Source organism: Rattus norvegicus, chromosome 1 (assembly GCF_021556685.1).
Source record: "Rattus norvegicus strain SHRSP/BbbUtx chromosome 1, alternate assembly SHRSP_T2T, whole genome shotgun sequence".
Classification (NCBI taxonomy): domain Eukaryota; kingdom Metazoa; phylum Chordata; class Mammalia; order Rodentia; family Muridae; genus Rattus; species Rattus norvegicus.
This window is the reverse complement of record NC_141534.1, coordinates 39449342-39462188: the sequence shown is the minus strand read 5'-3', so window position 1 is coordinate 39462188 and position 12847 is coordinate 39449342.

Sequence of the window (12847 nt, the reverse complement as noted above, 5' to 3'; positions counted from 1 at the left end):
AGCCTTACAGAGTTAATAGATTATTAGTGAAATCATAGCTGAGGTGAAAGATAATGAAAAGTTAATTCTGTAAAAGATCCTATTCATTCCAGGAGCTCTGCATGAGACAAGTACTCATTCCATGACACTGAGCTAAAACCTTCTCTGAAGTATAGTTTCTTTTGGATGCCAGAAAATATAAAGTGCAGCTACTTGTCAGAGAATACTAAGTCTCAAGGGAAAGTTGTTTTTAAATTTGTCTTGCTGTACTTATATCCAAGTATCAAAGAAAAAGTATAGTATAACCTATTGATAAATTCAGTCACATGCTTCAGATAAATCATAGCCTCCAGGAAGAACTGTGACTGTTAAGACTTCTCAAAGTGACTGTAGGGTGGCTACAAGTTTTCATCCACTTTCAGCATGATAAATGAACCTCTGAGATCAGAAGGACTGCTTAGATGTGTTAGGCATGAAATAATCACAGGCTTGTTCCTTCTTTGAATTGTCCAACTAGGAATACAAAAGGGGAAGTTTTTTTTTTTTAAATATGTGAAAGTAGTAACTTATCCAGCAAGACCAAATTAAATACAGGGTATATGAAAAGACCTTTGTAAAGATAGAAGCTGCTGTGATAAGATGTAAAAAGGAGCTGCCAAAGGCTCTGCATGCATTCTTAGAAACCAGGAAAGATCTGAATGGTGAGGAGCAGGGCTCAGAAAAAGATGAAGAACAGTAGTCAAGAGTGGGCTGACACAACAATTAGTACTTGATATATGATCACTTGGTCCCTATCAAATTTGGTAGCTATTATTTCTTCATATTATATGTTGCTTCTTTTTTTTTTTTTTTTTTGGTTTTTTTTTTGGAGCTGGGGATCGAACCCAGGGCCTTGCGCTTCCTAGGCAAGCGCTCTACCACTGAGCTAAATCCCCAGCCTATATGTTGCTTCTTGTTTATAAGCTTCTTAGTTTGTAGTCTTCTACTTTCTAAAACACTGAAAAAAATTAACTGAAATGTGATGGGTCAAATGTTTTTTATTGATGTATATGTTTTTTGTTTTCCTGTGTCTTCATATGTCTGCTTTTTCTATCTTTCTCTTTGTGTTTTATGAGTTGGTTCTACTCTCTGTCTCCTTCCCTGCCATTCTGTCTCCCTCTCTCCCTCTGTGTTGTTATCGTGCCAAAGTCCTTTTCTACTGTGAATTCATGCTTTCACATTTTATTGTTTGCTCTGAAATCAGTATGTCAACTAGCATTGTCAGAGTTGGGGGTGTCTCTGCCAAAAGTTAGGGTAGGACATGAGACTTGAAGCTATTGGTGAGGTAGCAGAAACTCTTTACAAGGCATTTTTATTTCCCTTGTCTACTCAGAGAAAAAAGTAACTTGAGAATATTTAACACAATTTAAATCTTTTTGAGAATTTGTTTAGAAGCTTCTAAACTATACTATAAATTATATTTTCACTTTATGAAATTGATATTTGCACTTATCTATCATATGTTAATTTTAAATTTCATTAGCTTTTGGTTAGAGAGAATACATAGAACACTCGATATATTGAGGTATTCTATGTTATATATTTCACTATTTCATATACTTTGGAGAAAAATATTTTTTATTAAAAATGATTTTTCATAAAGTATATTCTAACTAAAATTTCCACTTCTCCAAATCCTACCAGATTCTCTTCTCCTCTCCACCCATGCAAATCTTCACCCTTTCTTTCTTTCTTTTTTTTTTTTTTATTAACGTGAGTATTTCTTTTTTACATTTCGAGTGTTATTCCCTTTCCTGGATTCCAGGCAAACATGCCCCTAATCCCTACCCGTCCCCTTCTTTATGGGTGTTTCCCTCCCCATCCTCCCCCCATTGCCGCCCTATCCCCCAACAATCTAGTTCACTGGGGGTTCAGTCTTAGCAGTAACCAGGGCTTCCCCTTCCACTGATGCTCTTACTAGGATATTCAATGCTTCCTATGAGGTCAGAGGCCAGGGTCAGTCCATGTATAGTCTTTAGGTAGTGGCTTAGTCCCTGGAAGCTCTGGTTGCTTGGCATTGTTGTTCATAAGGGGTCTCAAGCCCCTTCAAGCTCTTCCAGTTCTTTCTCTGATTGCTTCAACGGGGGTCCTATTCTAAGTTCAGTGGTTTGCTGCTGGCATTCACCTCTGTATTTGCTGTAATCTGGCTGTGTCTCTCAGGAGAGATCTACATCCAGCTCCAGTCGGCCTGCACTTCTTTGCTTCATCCATCTTATCTAATTGGATGGCTGTATATGTATGGGCCACATGTGGGGCAGGCTCTGAATGGGTGTTCCTTCTGTGTCTGTTTTAATCTTTGCCTCTCTATTCCCTGCCAAGGGTATTCTTGTTCCCCTTTTAAAGAAGGAGTGAAGCATTCACATTTTGATCATCCGTCTTGAGTTTCATTTGTTCTAGGCATCTAGGGTAATTCAAGCATTTGGGCTAATAGCCACTTATCAATGAGTGCATACCATGTGTGTTTTTCTGTGATTGGGTTATCTCACTCAGGATGATATTTTCCAAATCCAATCATTTGCCTACGAATTTCATAAAGTCATTGTTTTTGATAGTTGAGTACTATTCCATTGTGTAGATGTACCACATTTTCTGTATGCATTCCTCTGTTGAAGGGCATCTGGGTTCTTTCCAGCTTCTGGCTATTATAAATAAGGCTGCTATGAACATAGTGGAGCACGTGTCTTTTTTATATGTTGGGGCATCTTTTGGGTATATGCCCAAGAGAGGTATAGCTGGATCCTCAGGCAGTTCAATGTCCAGTTTTCTGAGGAACCTCTAGACTGATTTCCCGAATGGTTTTACCAGTCTGCAATCCCACCAACAATGGAGGAGTGTTCCTCTTTCTCCACATCCTGGCCAGCATATGCTGTCACCTGAGTTTTTGATCTTAGCTATTCTCACTGGTGTGAGGTGAAATCTCAGGGTTGTTTTGACTTGCATTTCCCTTATGACTAAAGATGTTGAACATTTCTTTAGGTGTTTCTCAGCCATTCGGCATTCCTCAGCTGTGAATTCTTTGTTTAGCTCTGAACCACATATTTAATAGGGTTATTTGTCTCCCTGTAATCTAACTTCTTGAGTTCTTTGTATATTTTGGATATAAGGCCTCTATCTGTTGTAGGATTGGTAAAGATCTTTTCCCAATCTGTTGGTTGCCGTTTTGTCCTAACCACAGTGTCCTTTGCCTTACAGAAGCTTTGCAGTTTTATGAGATCCCCTTTGTTGATTCTTGATCTTAGAGCATAAGTCATTGGTGTTTTGTTCAGGAAATTTTTCCAGTGCCCATGTGTTCGAGATGCTGCCCTAGTTTTTCTTCTATTAGTTTGAGTGTATCTGGTTTGATGTAGAGGTCCTTGATCCACTTGGACTTAAGCTTTGTACAGGGTGATAAGCATGGATCGATCTGCATTCTTCTACATGTTGACCTCCAGTTGAACCAGCACCATTTGCTGAAAATGCTAACTTTTTTCCATTTGATGGTTTTGGCCCCTTTGTCAAAAATCAAGTGCCCAAAAGTGTGTGGGTTCATTTCTGGGTCTTCAATTCTATTCCATTGGTCTATCTGTCTGTCTCTGTACCAATAACATGCAGTTCTTATCACTATTGCTCTGTAATACTGCTTGAGTTCAGGGATAGTGATTCCCCCTGAAGTCCTTTTATTGTTGAGAATAGTTTTAGCTACCCAGGGTTTTTTGTTATTCCAGATGAATTTGCAAATTATTCTGTCTAACTCTTTGAAGAACTGGATTGGTATTTTGATGGGGATTGCATTGAATCTGTAGGTTGCTTTTGGTAAAATGGCCATTTTTACTATATTAATCCTGCCAATCCATGAGCATGGGAGATCTTTCCATCTTCTGAGGTCTTCTTCAATTTCTTTCTTCAGAGTCTTGAAGTTCTTATTGTACAGATCTTTTACTTGCTTGGTTAAAGTCACACCGAGATACTTGATATTATTTGGGTCTATTATGAAGGGTGTCGTTTCCCTAATTTCTTTCTCGGCTTTTTTCTCTTTTGTGTAGAGGAAGTCTACGGATTTATTTGAGTAAATTTTATACCCAGCCACTTTGCTGAAGTTGTTTATCAGCTTTAGTAGTTCTCTGGTGGAAATTTTGGGATCACTTAAATATACTATCATATCATCTGCAAATAGTGATATTTTGACTTCTTCTTTTACGATCTGTATCCCATTGACCTCCTTTTGTTGTCTGATTGCTCTGGCTAGAACTTCAAGAACTATATTGAATAAGTAGGCAGAGAGTGGGCAGCCTTTTCTAGTCCATGATTTTAGTGGGATTGCTTCAAGTTTCTCTCCATTTAGTTTAATGTTAGCAATTGTTTTGCTGTATATGGCTTTTACTATGTTTAGGTATGGGCCTTGAATTCCTATTCTTTCCAGGACTTTTATCATGAAGGGGTGTTAAATTTTTTCAAATGCTTTCTCAGCATCTAATGAAATGATCATGTGGTTTTGTTCTTTCAGTTAGTTTATATAATGGATCACGTTGGTGGTTTTCTGTATATTAAACCATCCCTGCATGCCTGGGATGAAACCTACTTGATCACGGAGGATGATTGTTTTGATGTGCTCATGGATTTGGTTTGCCAGAATTTTATTGAGTATTTTTGCGTCGATATTCATAAGGGAAATTGGTCTGAAGTTCTCTTTCTTTGTTGGGTCTTTGTGTGGTTTAGGTATAAGAGTAATTGTATCTTCATAGAAAGAATTCGGTAGTGCTCCATCTGTTTCAATTTTGTGGTATAGTTTGGATAATATTTGTATGAGGTCTTCTATGAAGGTCTGATAGAATTCTGCATTAAACCTGTCTGGACCTGGGCTCTTTTTGTTTGGGAGACGTGTAATGACTGCTTCTATATCCTTAGGAGTTATGGGGTTGTTTAACTGGTTTATCTGTTCCTGATTTAACTTCAGTACCTGGTATCTGTCTAGGAAATTGTCCATTTCCTGAAGATTTTCAAGTTTTCTTGAATATAGACTTTTATAGTAAGATCTGATGATTTTTTGAATTTCCTCTGAATCTGTAGTTATGTCTCCCTTTTCATTTCTGATTTTGTTAATTTGGACACACTCTCTGTGTCCTCTCGTTAGTCTGGCTAAGGGTTTATCTATCTTGTTGATTTTCTCAAAGAACCATCTTTTGGTTCTGTTGATTCTTCCTATGGTCCTTTTTGTTTCGACTTGGTTGATTTCAGCTTTGAGTTTGATTATTTCCTGCCTTCTACTCCTCCTGGGTGTATTTGCTTCTTTTTGTTCTAGAGCTTTTAGGTGTGCTGTCAAGCTGGTGACATATGCTCTCTCCTGTTTCTTTCTGCAGGCACTCAGAGCTATGAGTTTTCCTCTTAGCACAGCTTTCATTGTGTCCCATAAGTTTGGGTATGTTGTACCTTCATTGTCATTACATTCTAAGAAGTCTTGAATTTCTTTCTTTTTTTCTTCCTTGACCAGGTTATCGTTGAATAGAGTATTATTTAACTTCCACGTATATGTGGGCGTTCTTCCCTTATTGTTATTGAAGACCAGATTTAGGTCGTGGTGGTCTGATAGCACGCATGGGATTATTTCTATCTTTCTGTACATGTTGAGGCCCGTTTTTTGACCAAGTATATGGTCAATTTTGGAGAAAGTACCATGAGGTGCTGAGAAGAAGGTATAACCTTTTGCTTTAGAATGTTCTATAAATATCTGTTAAATCCATTTGGCTCATGACTTCTCTTAGTCTGTCTACGTCTCTGTTTAATTTCTGTTTCCATGATCTGTCCATTGATTAGAGTTGGGTGTTGAAATCTCTTACTATTATTGTGTGAGGTTCAATGTGTGTTTTGAGCTTTAGTAAGGTTTTTTTTATGTATGTAGGTGCCCTTGTATTTGGGGCATTGATATTTAGGATTGAGTGTTCATCTTGGTGGATATTTCCTTTGATGAATATGAAGTGTCCTTCCTTATGTTTTTTGATGACTTTTAGTTGAAAATTGATTTTATTTGATATTAGAATGGCTACTCCAGCTTGCTTCTTCCGACCATTTGCTTGGAAAGTTGTATTCCAGCCTTTCACTCTGAGGTAGTGTCTGTCTTTGTCTCTGAGGTGTGTTTCCTGTAGGCAGCAGAATGCAGGGTCCTCGTTGCATATCCAGTTTGTTAATCTATGTCTTTTTATTGGGTAGTTGAGGCCATTGGTATTGAGAGATATTAAGGAATAGTGATTATTGCTTCCTGTTTTATTCATATTTGGATATGAGGTTATGTTTGTGTGCTTTTCTTCTCTTTGTTTTGTTGCCAAGACGATTAGTTTCTTGCTTCTTCTAGGGTATAGCTTGCCTCCTTATGTTGGGCTCTACCTTTTATTATCCTTTGTAGTGCTGGATTTGTAGAAAGGTATTGTATAAATTTGGTTTTGTCATGGACTATCTTGTTTTCTCCATCTATGTTAATTGAACGTTTTGCAGGATACAGTAACTTGGGCTGGCATTTGTGTTCTCTTAGGGTCTGTATGACATCTGTCCATAATCTTATGGCTTTCATAGTCTCTGGCGATAATTCTGGTGTGATTCTGATAGGTCTGCCTTTATATATTACTTGACCTTTTTCCCTTAATGCTTTTAATATTCTTTCTTTATTTTTTGCGTTTGGTGTTTTGACTATTATGTAACGGGAGGAGTTTCTTTTCTGGTCCAATCTATTTGGAGTTCTGTAGGCTTCTTGTATGCTTATCGGTATCTCTTTTTTTAGGTTAGGGAAGTTTTCTTCTATGATTTTGTTGAAGATATTTACTGGTCCTTTGAGCTGGGAGTCTTCACTCTCTTCTGTACCTATTATCCTTAGGTTTGATCTTCTCATTGAGTCCTGGATTTCCTGTATGTTTTGGTCCAGTAGCTCTTCTGCTTTACATTACCTTTGACAGTTGAGTCAATGATTTCTATGGAATGTTCTGCTCCTGAGCTTCTCTCTTCCATCTCTTGTATTCTGTTGGTGAAGCTCGTATCTACAGCTCCTTGTCTCTTCTTTTGGTTTTCTATAGCCAGGTTTGTTTCCATGTGTTTTTCTTGATTGCTTCTATTTCCATTTTTAATTCCTTCAACTGTTTGATTGTGTTTTCCTGGAATTCTTTCAGGGATTTTTGTGATTCCTCTCTATGGGCTTCTACTTGTTTATTTATGTTTTCCTGGAATTCTTTCAGGGATTTTTGTGATTCCTCTCTGTAGGCTTCTACTTGTTTATTAATGGTTTCCTGTGTTTCTCTACGGGAGTTCTTCATGTCTTTCTTGAAGTCCTCCAGCATCATGATCAAATATGATTTTGAATCTAGAGCTTGGTTTTCTGGTGTGTTTGGATATTCTGTGTTTGCTTTGGTGGGAGAATTGGTCCCCGATCATGCCATGTAGTCTTGGTTTCTGTTGCTTGGATTCCTCCGTTTGCCTCTCGCCATCAGAATATCTCTAGTGTTACTTTTTTCTTCTATTTCTGACAGTGGCTATACTGTCCTATAGGCCTGTGTGTCAGTTGTGCTGTAGACCTGTTTTCCTGTTTTCTTTCAGCCAGTTATGGGAACAGAGTGTTCTGCTTTCCGGCGTGTAGATTTTTTTTTCTACAGTTCTTCAGCTGTTGCTGTGGGCCTGTGTTCAACAGGCAGGTCACTTGGAGCAGAAAAGTTGGTCTTACCTGTGGTCCCTAGGCTCCAGTTTGCTCGTGGGGTGTTGCTTATGAGCTCTCCATAGGCTATGGTGTCTTTGACTCTTTTCCTGCTCTCGAAATATATCCTAATCACTATAATATTCACAAAGCCTTATTTCAATCTTCATGGACAAACTTATGTTCAGATATTACAGTAGAACAATGGATTTAACCTTTATATTTCATCATCTTGAACAATATTGCACTGTTTCTATCCCACTGTACTCCAATAAATCTGAGCATTGTAGGTTCCATAAATGTTTTTAGCTTCATTTAGAGCATTGGAGTCCATGCCTACACAGATAAATCAGTGTTGCCAGGGACAAAACTATTTTTCACACACAAAAATTTGTTATCTATGTTTGTAAATGCCTACGTTTTTTCTTGCTTTCATTTACTAATTAGTGTGGGGGTGGGTCCTTACACCAGTGTTCGTGTATAAGTGTGTAGAAGTACATAGATCATGCTTGAATTCAAAGGTCAGAAGATACTTTTTGGAAGCTGGTTATTTTCTTACACTTCCTATTCAGCGATTTGAATTTAGATAATAGACTTGTGGAAGTCTCTCTACCCACTGAGAAATATCATTATATCTCATTTGCATTTCTTTTATGTCTCTTTCTGCATTGCTATGGGAATAACCCAGTTCTTTGCACAGAAACAACAATTTTAGCTCCATGAACTACCACCAATACCGAAGATTCAGAAGTAGTCTTTTTACTGTTTTGAAGACAGGTTTACCTGAGTAGGTCTGACTGCCTAGAGCCTGGCCAGTCTCAAAATTAAGCAAATCTGTTTGATTCTGCCTTGTGAGTAGTACTATTAAAGACATGCAACAACAGGCCCAGTCAATAATGCTTGCTTTAAATTTTACCTCCAATACTAGGATATTGAGAAGGAAGAATCACAAGTACAAAGTCATTCTTGACTACATAGTGAACTTGAGGCCATCCTGGATTATAAGGGACTTTGTCTCAAAATATGTAACATAGGTTAAACAAAATGTATAGCCAACAAAATCGTTGGAGTTGTGTGTGTTGTTATTAATATCATTGTTGTTAAATATCAGCCTGCAGCCATCGGGATAGAGCACACCAAACCAACATGGTTCCATGTGTAGAGATTGAATGGGAGAACAAGACAAGGGGGAGGGTCGAGAGAAAGAAGAGAAAAGATAGGAAGAGGGTAGAAGAAGTCTGCCTTTTTTTTGGAATATGACTTAACTACTTCCAGGTGGAGTTGAGAATTGAGCCAAAAGATCTTCTGGAAATGTATGGCTGTTGCCATGGCAACAGTGACCAAACATTATCTCTGTTAGAGTTAAAGGCAATTCCTGATATCTCCCTTTTTATTATTATAAAAGGAAGGAAAAAAAAGGAGGGAGAAGCTGATGGTGAAAGGAGGATGGGGTTCCCTGTCTCTTAGGCTACTTCCTACTCTCCTGGGGCGTCGTCAATGTCAGGGTACAGCTGACTTTCACTATCAGGGCTCACTTGGTAAATGTTTGCATTAGGCTCCTTAGTGGACAGTGGCTGGTAATCCTGTAACAGGAACTATTTAATAAATTGATCAGAATTTTTTTTTATCGGTCATTGAAGGAATGCAGAGAGAAGATTAGTGAGGCAGGGAGTGAATAGTAACACCAGAAACATGACTAGAAAGTGTGTTATAAAAGGGAGTGTCCACTTCCCTATAGGGTTTTCAAAAGTCCAGGAACTGAAGAAAAAGTCAGAATGACAGGTTGGTGCCATTTATGAGGGAGGGATGTTTGTCCAGTCTTAGAGTTGGCTATTTTCTTGTTGCCCAGTGTCTGTCGAATTGTTGGAGGATAGGTCAGAAGGAACAGGTGAAATAGAAGCTTATGTGTCTGTGAGAGGAAATTGGAACATCTGGTGGTTGCTTCTCTGGAGCTGTCCTGGGTGTAGTAAGTTCCTGGACTTGCAAGATGCTGGAACACACCTATATATTTATTATAGGCAGAGAATAAGTTTAAACATGTTTAGGAGAAAAGAAAAGTTTTTCCCTCAGGTGTACATTTGAAACCCAGAGGAATCCCACCCTTTAAAATAGGTCTTAAGTGGGAACTTTAGGCAGATTTCTTTGTCAGGGTGGAGTCTATTTGGTCCTTTAGAGGTAGTCCTGAGTGGGCTTCCTGTAGCTTTTAAGTTTACAAAACAGATAACAGCATGAGTCAACAACATGAACATTTTTAAAGATCTCCAGAGCAAGAAAGAGGCTTGAGCACATGGGTGAAGACCTGCGCAGCCGGGACACTGGTGCTCACAGAGAGAGTTAGATTTTATGAGGGTCTTACGGGTTGCATGTGAGTGGGAAAGCAGGCCTCACAGACAGGTTTCCTGAGGAATGGGGTCAGGCCTGCTTTTTCTTGGACACAACCAGGAGCAAAAACAATGTGGAAGGGAGGAGGGGGAGGCCTGGGGATGAGGACAGACATTATTATTGTTTTTTTCTTAGTGTAAATTAGACCAAAACATCCCAGGAAATGGGGACAGGCAGCAAAGACCTAAAGACCAGTGATTGTGACTAGGGATTAATTGCCCTGACCAGTTCTCTGGCTATATTTAGAGCCGGTGCTCCTGAGACAGAGAACAGTCTATCCAGGCCCACCCTGGCATTAAATTGTCTCAGAGAGAGAGAGAGAGAGAGAGAGAGAGAGAGAGAGAGAGAGAGAGTCTCGTTTAAGGGAAAAGGTCCTAGAATGAGAGTTAATAAAAAGTTTATCCCCAGAGGCAGCACAGGTAGCTCTAAGTTCAAGAACACTCCCCTGAAACCATGTGTACACCATAGAAAGTCAAGCTCTGAGGTAAAGAAAACACACAGAGATTGAGTAGGTATTGCTCACTAGCACGTGCTTGAAGAGGGCTCTCTCCTTGGTGGGCAGCTGTAAGCAGGACATCATAGAGATGGGGAGGCCTGCTGAAGTGGTGAAGTCCTGAGGTCCACAGCAGCCAGTAGGAGGTGGTCCAATGACGTAGATGTTGTGGCAGCAGCTGCAATAGAATCACTATGATGCACTTGGAAGCAGCAGCAGATGTAATGGCAGGGCCCAACAGCAGGACGCACAGTGGCAGTCTCGGGTCATGAGCACAGAAGTGGCCTGCATGTGCATTCATCCCCTCCACAGTCAGCGCAAAGGGACAGCACAGCCCATGTTGAGGAGCAACCGCAATTGCATCCCTGTCCCAGTGTGGACTTTGGGCACTGCGAGGATGCTGTGGGAGCACACAGTTCCTTCCATCTCCACCAAGGCTCCGTGCCTTAGGCCCGTGGGGGCCCAGGGTGCGCTGAGGGTTGCTCTGGACAGCAGAGGAATGCAGTGGGAAAGGCCTATCCTCCACCCTGTGGTCAGCGGCGGGGTGGCAGGGACACCAGGCCATTTGGGCAGGGGGAGATCAAAATCCTCACGCAGGGCATCTGAATCACAGCACCAATGTAAAGTTTCCTGGTTCGATCCCAGGTTTCGGCACCAATGTTAGGTTTTAACTCTCTGCCCGTGCCCAGACAGAACATACCCAGTCACCATGGTTTTACATGGAGAGGTTTAATGAGAGAAGAGTAGAAGAGTTGAAAGGTGGCTGGCCATGGACACATGTGTGGTAGGGGAAAGAGCATCGAAGAATAAAGCGTAAGAGAGAAGTAAGAGAGGGTAAGAGAGGGCAAGCAGCCCTTTAACACTGTCAGGTACAGATGGCTGTTGCCAGGAAGTGTGGGCTAAAACATATCTAGCAGTTCCCAGGTAGCTGGGGGTGGGGGAAAGGGGGATCGGAGCTTAGTATACCAACAGTATGTGAAGCTTTACAATTGGGACCTGTAGGCAGACGCTTGGGTAGTTCCTTTATACAGTCTTATGATAGGCAGATACATTCAAAGATGGATGAAACACTATGTGAGAAATCTCATTAATGTTAAATCTTAGCATCTTGTAAGAGATTTATGCATTTTTACTCATTTTATTGAAAATATGAAATACCTTTAAAAACGTACTGTACCAATAAATCCTAAGAAAGTCATAGTACAAATTATATAATTTAAGCAAGTTCAATGGCCAGAAAATTCTAAATGATTTTCAGATGTATTTGCAAATACTTGTTAATTAAAAACAAAACAAAAATAAGGAAAACGTTTTGAAGAATAGAATGGAAAATAAAAATTTCAAAGGTCTACTATTTAAATAAAAACACACTTATAATTCTATTTTTAAACTAAAATAAAAATGAACCACGAATGAAATATTAACAAACTTAGAGACACGCTGCTCTGATACATAGCTGGAAGATTTTAGACATGAAAAATAACATTTTCAAGAGAACAACTGATTACCGATTATACACATCTTTTTTTTTTTTTCTTTTTTTCGGAGCTGGGGACTGAACCCCGGGCCTTGCACTTGTTAGTCAAGTGCTCTACCACTGAGCTAGATCCCCAACCCCGATTAGACACATCTTAACATGGTTTATACAAATTAATGGTGGCTCAGCATTCCTATTGAAGGAAATTTAATTCTCAAGAGCCTTTGGTCTTTAAGAATAAAGACGACTGGTCATTAATCATTCATAAATCTATTAATATTTGTTTCCCTCATTTTTAATCTACACATTTACCCATATGTCTATTCATTATCTGTCTATCTCTATATATCATCTATGGTCTATGTAATTATCATATCTTAGTTACTTTTTAGTATTAGGATAAAGCACCATTACTAAAACTAATCATGGTGGAGTTCATTTCAAATTATGTTTTCAGACAGGGTGTCTATATTATTGGTAGAGGTATGACCCCAAGTACCTGGACCAGTAAGCTAAGAGTTCATAAACTACAAAAAGGCAAACTGGAAGTGAAATGAGACCCCCAGTCCTATTAACAAGTCTCCACCTCTTAAAGGTTTCATAACCTCCCAAACATCACCACTAGCTGGGGGACAAATGTTCAGATGTGTGAGCCAACGGGGGACACTTGTCTTTCGCACCAACACACCTAATCTGTTCCAAACCATTTCTCAGGATGAAGAAGAGGTAGAAGAAATGAATAACTAGGATTGATTTACAATTCAAATGAACAGGTGGTTATATGAATGCAAGAGGGAGTTTGCTGCAGGTGAAATCTTTTATATTTCTA